The following is an 11,990-nucleotide window of genomic DNA, read 5'->3' as shown; positions in this document are numbered from 1 at the left end:
TGCTGACAGCTTGTAATGTTTGCAGGCAGCTAAGAATTGGTGAAAGTTCACACTTATGGGGAAAGTTGTTGTTTGTAATGGAGAGTGGCCAAACGTGCACTGATCATTGTATAGTATGTGTACAGTTAAATGGACAGGGATGAGGCTGCTCAAAATCAACCCTAGTCAGAGAAAGTTATAATTGTTAGTAGACCTAACTCACACTTTATTGCCACATGTATTTGTCACAATTGTTTCTGATAAGAATGTATTACATTGTGTCCATGTTCTACTCTGCATTTATAGGTGACTTTTCATCATAATTCTTGCAATAACCTTTGCTTCAACACTGACAGGCCATCTTTATCTGTAGACAACCAGCTCTGATGTAGATTGTAGACTCTCCCTGCTCCCTCTGTTTTTGCATTGGATGGCACTCTGAATCTCTGACCACCTTCAGCACTTTGCCTGTGATGTAACTTGATAAACCTGCATTTTTGTGATTATCAGTGTCAGGCACAGGAATACTGGACAAATAAAAGTATGGAGAGGCAGAATTCAATTGGTGGATACGCATGTCAGTGAATTAGAAGCCAAGATTCAGAATAATTAGATAAGCTACATTACTAGAGAAGAGTAATGTCTTTTTTTGAATTATGGTCTTTTGTTGTTGTTTTTTTTTTGTATATTATGTTCAGTCTTTTTAAAATAAATATTAGGATGTTTTTTTTCTACTGTTCTGCTGTCCCAGAGATATTGCTGAGGTTTGCATGGTGTGGATATGCTAAACATTTGCACTATTTTTCACTTAGGGCATTTGCATACTGCAGTTTGTTGCACTGCTACTTTCTGCATAGAACAAAAGCTGGACCTACAGGAAAAACTCTTGATTTGTGTCATAGGGGTATGTTCGGTATAGACATATGTTGAAAGATACAACAGCACAGTGGCTAGCATTGCTGTCTCATAACTCTGGAGCCTTGGGTTCCATTCCTCCCTAGGGGTAAATGTATCAAGCTGCGAGTTTCTGGCGATGTCGCCTATAGCAACCAATCAGATTATAGCTGTCATTTTGAAGAATGTACTAAATAAATGATAGCTATAATGTGATTGGTTGCTGGCGGCAACATCTACACTTTTCAAACCACCGGAAACTCGCAGCTTGATACATTTATCCTCTAGGGAGAAAGGAGTTAATGTTGTGCTGTGTTTGTGTGTTTTACTCCTGTCGGTTAATTGGCTTTTGGCTAAACTGGTCTAGGTATGCATGAGCCTGTGATAGAATAATTAGATTGTAAGCTTCACAGGGTAGGGGCTGATGTCTCTGATAGTAGAGCCCTGTAGTATATACAGGTGAATGAATAAAGAAGAATTATACACAAGTTATAGACCCTTCAGAATAATCCAATCACCAGTAGGGATGAAACTGATACTGATATAAGAGATGCATATGTTCAACAACTACTACCCGACTATGGCCAAGGAAAGGAGAGCTGTGTTCTGAAATGGTAGTTCGCCATGGACCTGTCATTAAACTTGCTAGTAAGTAAATAAATTGCAGTGAATGATAAAATGGGAAAATAATTCTGACCGAACCTTAACATAATAGTCCTACTTGTAAGCAGTCTATACCTAGGCAGATCCATTTACTTAACCCAACACAAGGGAACTAGGCCGGTGTCCAATTTATCCACCCGATATTGACCTAAAATGACCAACTTGGCAATTCAAACTGTTGCACATATAAGTTTTAATTAATTGGCTTTAAGCCTATTATGTAGTCACAATGTTAGGGCAACTCCTAAACCTCAACCTAAATATTATCCCAATCCTAAATCCTGACTGACTAAGCCTAGCGGAACAGTGGGTGAGGACCTTGATGGGAAGTGACGCTACCCTACTGCCACTGAGCCCGCACCAGCAGGGGGCGCTGAGGTCAACTTGCACATCAAAGGGATTTGTAAGATACTTTGGAGAAGAACTTATATCATCCAGTGCCTGAATGACTGGTCAGATTTATTCAAAAATGACCAGTTTCTTTTAAAAACTAAAACCATGAAACAAAAAGACTGTCCCAAAGGGAGATGTATTAAATGCATTAGCTCCATCTCCCTCCATCTTAAACCATTGTACAACTTTTATACAATTGTTCCTTTTCTGTAATTTCTTATGTTTTTAAGAACTTCCTTCTGTTGTACGTTTTTGTTTTAATGTTTTTTATGTTATTTCCTGAGATCCATTATAGCTTAATATAATTTAAATGTGCTTTAGATAAGTGATGATCCTTATATTTTTATCATTACACCAATGAGCCATCTACAGTAGTGAATTATTCATTAATTAAAACCAAATATAAAGATTCCATCTTTTTTATTTTTTTAAATAACACCTTTTCACTTCCCAGGTTAATAAAACATATCTATATACACCTTAGCATTGCTCCCTCACGTAGTATTGTTATGGGTTCGATTCTGACCAGGGTCCTGTCTTTGTGATGTTTGTATGCTCTCCCCGTGTTTGTGTGGGTTTCCTCCTGGTGCTCAGGTTTCTGTCCACACTCCAAAGACATACTGGTAGGTTAATTAGCTTCTAAGAAATTAATTCGTTTTTACAAAGTTGTTGACATGCCTGGTACAACCCAATTGCATTATTTTTAGCAAGGAATGAAGCAAAGAAATGTAGAATTGATCCTGTTTACGAAAGGAAACCCATCAATTTACAGGTTTATACTGTCAGTATCCCTTATAATAATGTGTGTCCGTGTGGTAGGGAGTATAGATTGTAGGGAAGGGTCGGATGTGGTTACTCTCTGTAAAGCGCTGTATAACATGTTGGTGCTGTATAAATAACTTCATAAATAAATACACCTTATTTATCTTACAGTCCATCATCATTATCACCATTTATTTATATAGTGCCACTAATTCCGCAGCGCTGTACAGAGAACTCACATCAGTCCCTGCCCCATTGGGGCTCACAGCCTAAATTCCCCAACACACAGACACAGACACAGACTAGGGTCAATTTTTATTAGCAGCCAATTAACCTACTAGTATGTTTTTGGAGGAAACCGGAGCACCCGGAGGAAACCCATGCAAACACGTTGAGAACATACAAACGCCTCACAGATAAGGCCATGGTCGGGAATTGAACTCATGACCCCAGTACTATAAGGCAGAAGTGCTAACCACTTAGCCACCGTGCTGCCCAAGTCCATCTTTAATTTTGTGCTGCATCCATTAATATACTATGGCACATGTACAGTCCTCTATTAGAAGACTTGCTCAAATGCGTAAAAAGTACTTCCAAGTATACAGCGCATGCATGGACTAAACGTAGTATGCTATGACTGAACACCAATGATAGTATAGTCTATTATACACAAACACTAGTTAGGTGCTTCTAATTAAACACTCTAACCAGAAAACAGCACATTCCCCTGACAAAGTCTACAGTGACAAAACGCGTAGGGGGTGCTGTTTCCTGGGTGATTATCTTATTATTATTATTATTCCTGAGGCAATCTTTGCTGCCTTCCCTTGCTATTCCTGGATTGGACTTTCAGTGGCAGTGAAAAGAGTCTTATCTATGGATGACTAGGATTGGATTACTGTATTACTAACACTACAGATAAGTTGCTTATATTACCTTTTTATGTATGTGGTTTTTTATGAAAGCTGTCTTTCCAAATACCAACAATTTTCCCTGTTGTTCAGAACATGTAAGTCAGAAACGTGAGACTTAGTCCATCAATGATTTTGCCAGCGTTTCTGTCACACCACCTAGGCCTTGGCATTTCCCAGGCTTCAGTGCCACAGTCCGTACACATACGCAAGAATCGTCTGCGTAAGCATTCATTTAGGGACAGATGAACACAGATAAGCTGCAACGGACAAGAAAAAGTAGTGGATTTGGAAGATGGAAGCCAAAGAGTTTGTATCTACTATCGTACTACCCTGTCGCAGGTATAGCAGACTTGCAGAAGAGGACTGGGGTCATTCAAAACTATTCAAAATGGTGCAACCTTTCCTTATGATGTCACTTTGGTGCATTGAGAGAAGTTCCCAGGCTAAAGCACAAACTACGAAGCACACCTGTTGAGGAAACACCTGCGGGCCAAGAATCCCCATTTAAAACAAGGTGGGTAAGGAAATGTGCAAGGAAGCACCTGGCTGTACAAAAGGGAGAGAATTAGCACATGAAAGTGGGATGCTGGAGCACTAGAAACCTGACGTGAATACAAGCACATAGGGATAAATGTATCAAGCCGAGAGTTTTCCGGCGGGATTGAAAAACCAATCAGATTCTAGCTATCATTTATTTAGTACATTCTAAAAAATGATAACTAGAATCTAATTGGTTGCTATAGGCAACATTTCCACTTTTCAAACCCGCTGGAAAACTCTCAGCTTGATACATTTACCCCATAGACTCAAAGGAACCGTATAAAGTGACCTTGCTTGACCTCCTGCTTCTCCGTAGGCGACAGCACATCACCAGGGTCTGTGACTTGGCCAAACTGTCACAGACTGTGGGATATGTCCCAGGTTGTAGGGGGGACCCACTGTGATGCCACCAAGCAAATGGTGCTGACTCACTTGAGGTTGGTGCTGACTTAACTGAGACAGAGTATAATAGATAAGACTTTACCTAGGAACCTGCAAGGATGTTATATCTGTGGCAGGAAAATAAAGGGTAGTGGCCTCCATGTTCGCCATGCTAGGCAGTACCAGAAATCAATGTACAAGGCATGAATATTGTCAGACATGGCAAAAGATTAAGGTGGGATGGTTGGAAGACGAGCTGGATTCTCATGGCGGAACAGGCAGCTTGGCAGTGGTATGAAGTTCTGGCAATATAATCTTCAAGTTCCGCTTTTGCTCCCCGATTGCGGGGAATGAAAAGGTGGGATGACATCAGTCAGTTCTGTAGTGTGGTCTGGCTGGGGTGGGACTGTGAACATTTATGGCCAAATTCCAGGTGGCAAAATGCGTTAGCTTTCGCAGCCATATGCATAGCGGCGTATATCTCACCGCACAGTTCAGACAATTCTGCCAAAAGAGCCTGTTGCTTAGACCCAGTGCTGTGCACCAAGTGAACTTTTGAATCTAGTCCCTGGTAACTTTAATGAATATGAGGTTCTAACGCGCATCACACCCAGCGCTAGATCAGAGCTGTTTCGGGAATGCCACTGAGCGCAGCAGTATGTGACATTGGGCTACGTTTGCTACTTACCCCTAGTTTTGAAAAGGGATATAACCATCCATTAATGTAACTGGTGGAAAAGTGTTAAAAAAAAGTTAAATATTTTGTGTTATATGGAACGTTGACAACAAAACAAGTCATAAAATAGTTTAAATGACTCATTTGTGTAATTGGACTTGACTAACATTTAAAAGATTCAGGTTTGTGTTTGTCTTTTTCTAGTCAGAGCAAAAAAAATTGGAATACAATCAGGAGCAACCCCCGATCCATCCAAGTCATGACTGAACCAAGCAAACTTTGCTCATATTGACAATTCCAAATACACAAGATCTGCTCATTCATTTACAGTGTCAGGACCAATGATGTTACCCTCACTCAAATGCCTGAAGTCTGACCTTTTTGCCCAGCTAAATATCAGGAAGGAACCGTATCGGAGTGGGGAGATAACACATTACTTTTTAACAAAGCTACAGTGAAAAGCCAGATTCAGGTTGAACAATGTATTTTATCTCTATGGTTCTTGTCTGAAAATTTTAAGTTTTAGGGTTTAATGGTCCTTTAACAATACCCGCAAAATATTTTAGTTAATGTTTCATCACAATTTGTGTTTTAAAGAGCTAATGATCATCGTCATTAGTACTATACTTGTAGTGTATTTATTGGGTTTTGTATGTAAAGGAATATAATGAGGACATAAAAAGAGTGTGCCCAAGGTTTTAATATAAATCAAGAGTCAGGAGGAAGGAAGAAAAGGAGGGGTAACGTGTAAGGGCGGAAATTAGAAAAAAATGTCCCTGACACGTGTTTGTGTGTGGGGGGAGGGCTGATAAACTTCCTCCCTGCTTGGCTTTGCGTGCATTTTGGGCCATACATGGATTCTACTGTCTTGTTATGATTTAAAGTGGTTAGTACAGAAGTAGGCAACACTGGGTACAGAAGAATAATCCCTTCTACAATAACTCATGTTTATTGCAGCAATTATATGCAATTAACTAGTAAAAGGGTTTTATATGATATTACATTTGTCCTAATTTGGGTTGGCAAGTTATACTTTGCAATTTTTACTTGCACAAATTATAATGAACTGTAGGGTTAATGAGGCACTAGATTTAGCAAACAAACCAATTCGGCTTTAAAAATATGAAGAGTCGCAGTGTAGAAGTCACATGAACAATGCAACCTCTTTCCACATCAGAACCAGACCTTTCATTTAAATGAAACTTGAGGGGGTTTCATGTGTTTGGAGCTTTAAATTAGATTGTCCAAAATATTCCTAGAAATGTGCGCTGAAGTGCAATTGTAAGGTGCAAATTGCGCCCCATTAAAATGATAGGACGAAGCAGAATAATTAGGTATTTTTGCATGGTGAAAAATGCTGTGCGTCCACTTGTAAAACTGGGATCTCGTCCCTGATATTGCCTTTTCCACCACCGCTAGCTCAAAATAGAGCTTCATGCAAGTGCCTCCCTAGAGCTCTACAAACAGTCTGCAATCTACTTGCTGCAAAATACAAAAGGGCTACTCCACTCTCTAAGGGGGGGGGGTGATTAAATTGTGAACAAAGTTCTGTTAGAGCCTCACGTGATGTGTGCCTGCGCACACTTCCGGGTGTTAAGGGTGAGAGAAAAAAATCAGCAATGTTTTAGTAGCATAACATCCCACAGAGTCTGCTCATGTGGAACTTCACTCAAAATTGAATACCCCCTAAGGTTGAGAGTTCCCCCACGTTTGTTTAGCCCACCCTTTTTGATATACATAGGGGGAAAATTGGCTTAAAGGGTTGTCCAAAAGCGGAAAAGAAGTGACCTGCAGATCCCAATGTTAATTACAGGCTTTTCAGTCTGTTCAACCCCCTCCCTCTTCCCACTATTTCCGGGCTCACTTCTCAGGCTGACAGAAAGGAAGTATGCTCAGTATATTAATTGTATACATCCTTGTCCCGCCACCGCCTGTGCCGCGCCAGCGATTCCCACAGGTCTAAGTGCGAACAGAGTGCAGAGGGGTGGCAGTGGCTGTGATTAGTATGATAAGACTGTTTAGCATGCTAGATCTAGCTCTATCTTTCTCCAGTCTGTCCCAGCTTTCCCTTTATTTAGCAGTATTTCTCACTGTGGCACTTGGTAATCATGTCTACATGTACTACATTATTACCAAATAGCAGCAATCAATTAGTGGGGGGGTTTGAGTGGCATGTGGGGAAGTCTGAAGGGAGTTTTGGAGTACATGTGGGATCTGAGGACATGTGGTGCATTGACTGCCACTTATGTAACAGCTAAATCATAGCAGTTCAGTTCACAGGGAGTAACTGCCATATCCTATGCTTCAATAGCCGCCAAGTCCATGTGGACCAGCTACACGTGTACGTGGCAATGTTTTTATATCCCTGCATAAAATCTATATTTTCATTTTCTTTATTGTTTTCAAATGGGAGGAGAGGGGGGCACATTGACACAGATGATTAACCCCCAATCCCAGCAACCTACACAAACGCTGTGATTGACGGAACGTTGACGCAGGTGACTGCTATGTGCAGTACAGACGCGCCCAACCGTGAGCAAAAGGGGGCAGCATGGGAAATCAGAGTTGCAAATTTAAGGACAAGGGCTCAGGGTAGGGAGCAGAGAGGGGTATTTCCTAGCACACCAGGCCCACAATTGGCATCTCAGCAGCCAAGAGGGTTATCTATGTGCCCCTCCTAGTGTAGCACCAGACATGGCTCTGCTCAGTGGTTTTGACACTAGATATAAGATTATAGTAAGTAATGCACTAAGATCCAATTTCAAACTATCTACTTAAGCTGGGTACACACTACAGAATTTTCCACCAAGTTTTTATGCCGATCGATGGTCCGATCGCTCAGTCCATGGACTGCATACACACCTGCCTTGTTTTAGACGATAAAGGGAAGAGCGGCCGTCCCGTTAGCGACTTTCTACAGCCATGTTGTCGTGAGCATTAATTTTAATTTCATACACACTGAAGCATCATTTGTGGGGCATGTAACGATATACCAAAGACATTAGTATAAAGGGGCAGAGCTTTCACTATAGTTAACACCCAAAGCAGCATAAAAAGAGAAGGCAACACTGGGTAAATATGAATAGGTTCCCAACATAGATGCAAAGGGTAATAACACACGTGATTTATACAAGTGTAATGGTCTGCAGCCAGACAGGTGCAATACACATCTATACAAAACACAAGCCTGTGATGTGCGGATACCACACCACGTGGTACTGGTACAGGCATCACAAATTTACATACACACCCCCCCCCCAGGTCGAGGAAGTATCGGAGGATTGTCATGAATCGGTCGGAAGTTTATACACACTACACAACAGAAACGAGATTGTAACGAAAATATTTAACGGTACGACCAACCAAATGAGGCGACAATTGTCCATTTGGGCAGACTTTCGACCATCGTGTCACTACACACACTGACCCGACTAACGTACGAGCGGTTGTATGTCGGCTGGTTGAGCCAATTATTGGACAAAAACCCTGTAGTGTGTACCCAGATTCACTATACACTTTGACAAAGTACAGAGTTCCATTACTTGCCATAGATTTACCTTAAAACTACACCTCACCACTTTATTTTTTTAACCTCACTTCAATGTATGGTAACTTTTTACTAATAACTTGTAAGAGAAAATAATACCACAACCCGCACATCAAAAACAAAATGAATGAGAAGCTTAATGGTTTTTTCACGTAACCCTACCTACATAATAACTACGGGTGCAGCTAGTCTTTAATCATGCCTGGTCCGTGTAATAGCAGCCTCCACCCTCTATCACTCATCTCTGAACCATCCACTATCTTCAGTGTTTCCCAGAGGTGGGGGAAGTTCTTTGATGACATTGTAATTGCTTATATTCAGCCTTGTATTGCAAGAAACTGCATAAAGTGAGGACATTTTCCACCAATATTTATACACTCTTGTCACCTTCACTTTTTATTCTCCTTAGTGACCTGAGCTTAATGTTTCATTAGGGTTAAACCATTTCTTATCTCGGGAGTAAGTTCAACTCAGGTTATAAGAAAACATTACACTATGAGTCAGCTGCACAGCTATGGGTTTAGTCAGTAAACAGTGAGTGCTTTATGGACTGCCATTATACAATAACTATCCTGTGGAGCAGCTGCGTGCGTCTGCCGGCTTCCTATAGAACGTGTCACGTCCTTATATACTGCTATAAATAGACACATTGTTCGCGCCCTCGTGTGTCCAATAGGCGGAGCGCATTCTATAGCAGCACGTGTGAAGACGAGGCTTGGAACGCATACCTCACGGTCTCTTCCAATCAGGATGGGTTCTGGCGTCCCCTCTCTCTCTCTCTCTCTCTATCTCTCTCTCTCTCTGTGGCGCGCGGTGGAAGTGGGCGGGACTCCAGCTAGGACTGTGGTTTAGCGGGAAAAGCGCAGCTGCGAGCCGGCGCCATTTTGACCATTGACGTAGGTTCACTGGAAATGTGGTTGTACATTAGTCTGTTGCAGGTTATTCCTTATCACATAATAATGTGTTTAAATATTATTTTAGCACAGTTTCCCTGCTTTAGACTGTACAGTTACTTAGTCACAGCTTCCTTATGCTCTGTGACTTTTCAGTTGCTGTTCATTGAAAAGTTTTTCAGTTCACATTGACAGGATTACATTTTGCACAGGAGAATGGTGCAGCAACTAATCAGTACCAGAAGTACTATGGATAGACCTTGGTTGCCAAGGGTTACTGCAACTTTTTGTTTTGCACCAATTTTCATTAATGTCCTCCAATGCTCTACAGCAGATTTTCTTCCCCTGTCTTACAATTGCCATCACTAGGGCTGACTTAAAGGGAACATCCAACACTTTTATTTCTCCAAGCCCACCCAATGATTTGCATGATACTACTGCCCAAAACTTAAAATCAAGTATTAGGTGCCGGGCGGCCTTCAGGTAATTTTGACCGTTCTGTGGTTTAGAAGCAGGAAACCCCTCTTCCTGTCTGCATTAAAAAAGCCAATATGACTCAGTCTGCAGTCTACGGCCTATTTTTGTGTTGATGTGCTTATGTTTTAGTGAACTTTGGCTTCAACAAAATGGCCACCATGTTTGAATTTATATTTGTCTCTAGTGTTTCTGTGAGTTTAGGGGGAAAAAAAAATACAGTAAAAGTAATTTCATGCTTGCCTACTTTCCCCGAACTATGGGGCAGCAGAGTAGGCATCCTCCTGGGTCTTGGGGGAGGCGGGGTTTAATGGCATACTTGCCAACTCTCCCTGAATGTCAGGGAGACTCCCTGAAATAGGGGTGATCTCCCTCACTCCCTGAAGAGTCTGGCATTCTCCCTGATGCTGAGCCAGTACAAGACGTGGTTGGCTTCGCCATCTGTGGCATGATGACACAGTTCAGAAATTGTGTCCTATGCCCATGTATATGTCCATAAAAAAAATGGCCACCTGCGGAGGTGGCCATTTTCATGGAGACCATGATTTAATCAAAGACTGACAGATAAGACAAGATGACCAGTAATGGAGACAGAAATGTAAAATACAGCTCAGTCTGTAGAGATTCATTAGATGCTTTTCTTTAACGCATAGTTGCCTACTCTCCCGGAATGTCCGGGAGACTCCCGAATTTCTGGGAGACCTCCCGGGAGAGCAGAGCAACCTCCCGGTTCTCGACCCCACAATAGATAAGTGGGGCGGGGCTTAATGACGCAAATATCGTGTCATTTAGCCTCGCCCCCTGCTGTAATTGGTCAACTTTTTGACAATCGTTTAGGGGTGGTGCCAAAATGTTGAGATACATCAAGCCCCTCCCCCGGGATCTCCCTGAAGCTAATGAGAAAAAGTTGCCAAGTATGCTTAATGATTCAATTTGCGTAATCCTGCCCCCTGAAATACCATGAATTTTGGTATTTCATAACAGGGGTTGGGGCCATGGTGACACGATGGCGTCCTCACACCCCCTCTTGCACTTGTCACCTGACCTGTATTACTTGTGCTCTTTAGCAGTTTCTAAGCTGCTGAGAGTGAGGTTAAGCTCTAGGTGAGTAATTAACACTAATTGTAATTGTTTTTGTTTAATTGAGAGGAGAGAAACTAGTAAAAAGAAAATTGTATTACATTGCACAGTGTTACATTATTATTATCAAGGTTTAAAGGAGGTTAATATTAATTTGTTTTTAGTCAATGTACAGTTTACTTTCTGCCTATTTTTTAATTTTTCACACATATATATTCTGTACACACACACACATTGTACTTTTCTGATTTTATTGTTTCTTTTTCTATTTGTCTTTTCCTGAACCAAGCTCCCTTTTAGCAATTTCCCCATCTGCTTGTTCTCTAATGGGCCCCAGCTTATCATCTGTGTGTTATACATACAGGGGTGTAATTGAAGCCCCCTCTCTGTGCATGAAATAGGAAGAATACAGGGGAGGCTCATTGATAACACTGTGTGAAGTCACGCCCGCAGATGGCTGGACTTGGCTGCCCATAAGACATCTCCCTTCCCCCAACATTCCCACTCGTGGGACAAACATGAGAGTCCTAAAATAGCATCCACTATTATCACTGTTTATTCACATCTCAGCGCTATTGTTTAGTGTAAGAATACATACTTGTACACCTGCGGTAATGTTACTGAGTTCTTGAGAAACATCTGGCTAAACATATGTACGTAAATACGCTTTTTCTTGTGAGCTTCTTTTCTATGTACATTCAGGGAGAAAATGCGTCCAACTCTACATGAACCCCATAAAAAATAGGTGAGGCTTGGAAGCCAGGTACTAACATTACAGCTGGTTACATAATACA

At 41.4% G+C, this 11,990-nt stretch overlaps 1 protein-coding gene across 3 annotated transcripts in view; it reads left to right on the top strand.

Annotated features, from left to right (window-relative positions):
* Positions 1-9,454: 9,454 nt before the first annotated feature.
* Positions 9,455-11,990, top strand: part of MSH5 (mutS homolog 5) — a 48,987-nt gene continuing 46,451 nt past the window's right edge. For all 3 annotated transcript variants that reach the window (XM_075186596.1, XM_075186594.1, XM_075186598.1), the window contains exon 1: positions 9,455-9,645. The gene's annotated coding sequence lies outside the window, so the exon portion shown is untranslated. The remainder of the gene's footprint in view (positions 9,646-11,990) is intronic.

This window comes from Mixophyes fleayi, chromosome 9 (assembly GCF_038048845.1).
Source record: "Mixophyes fleayi isolate aMixFle1 chromosome 9, aMixFle1.hap1, whole genome shotgun sequence".
NCBI classification, from domain to species: domain Eukaryota; kingdom Metazoa; phylum Chordata; class Amphibia; order Anura; family Limnodynastidae; genus Mixophyes; species Mixophyes fleayi.
This window is presented reverse-complemented; position numbering and strand designations above follow the sequence as displayed.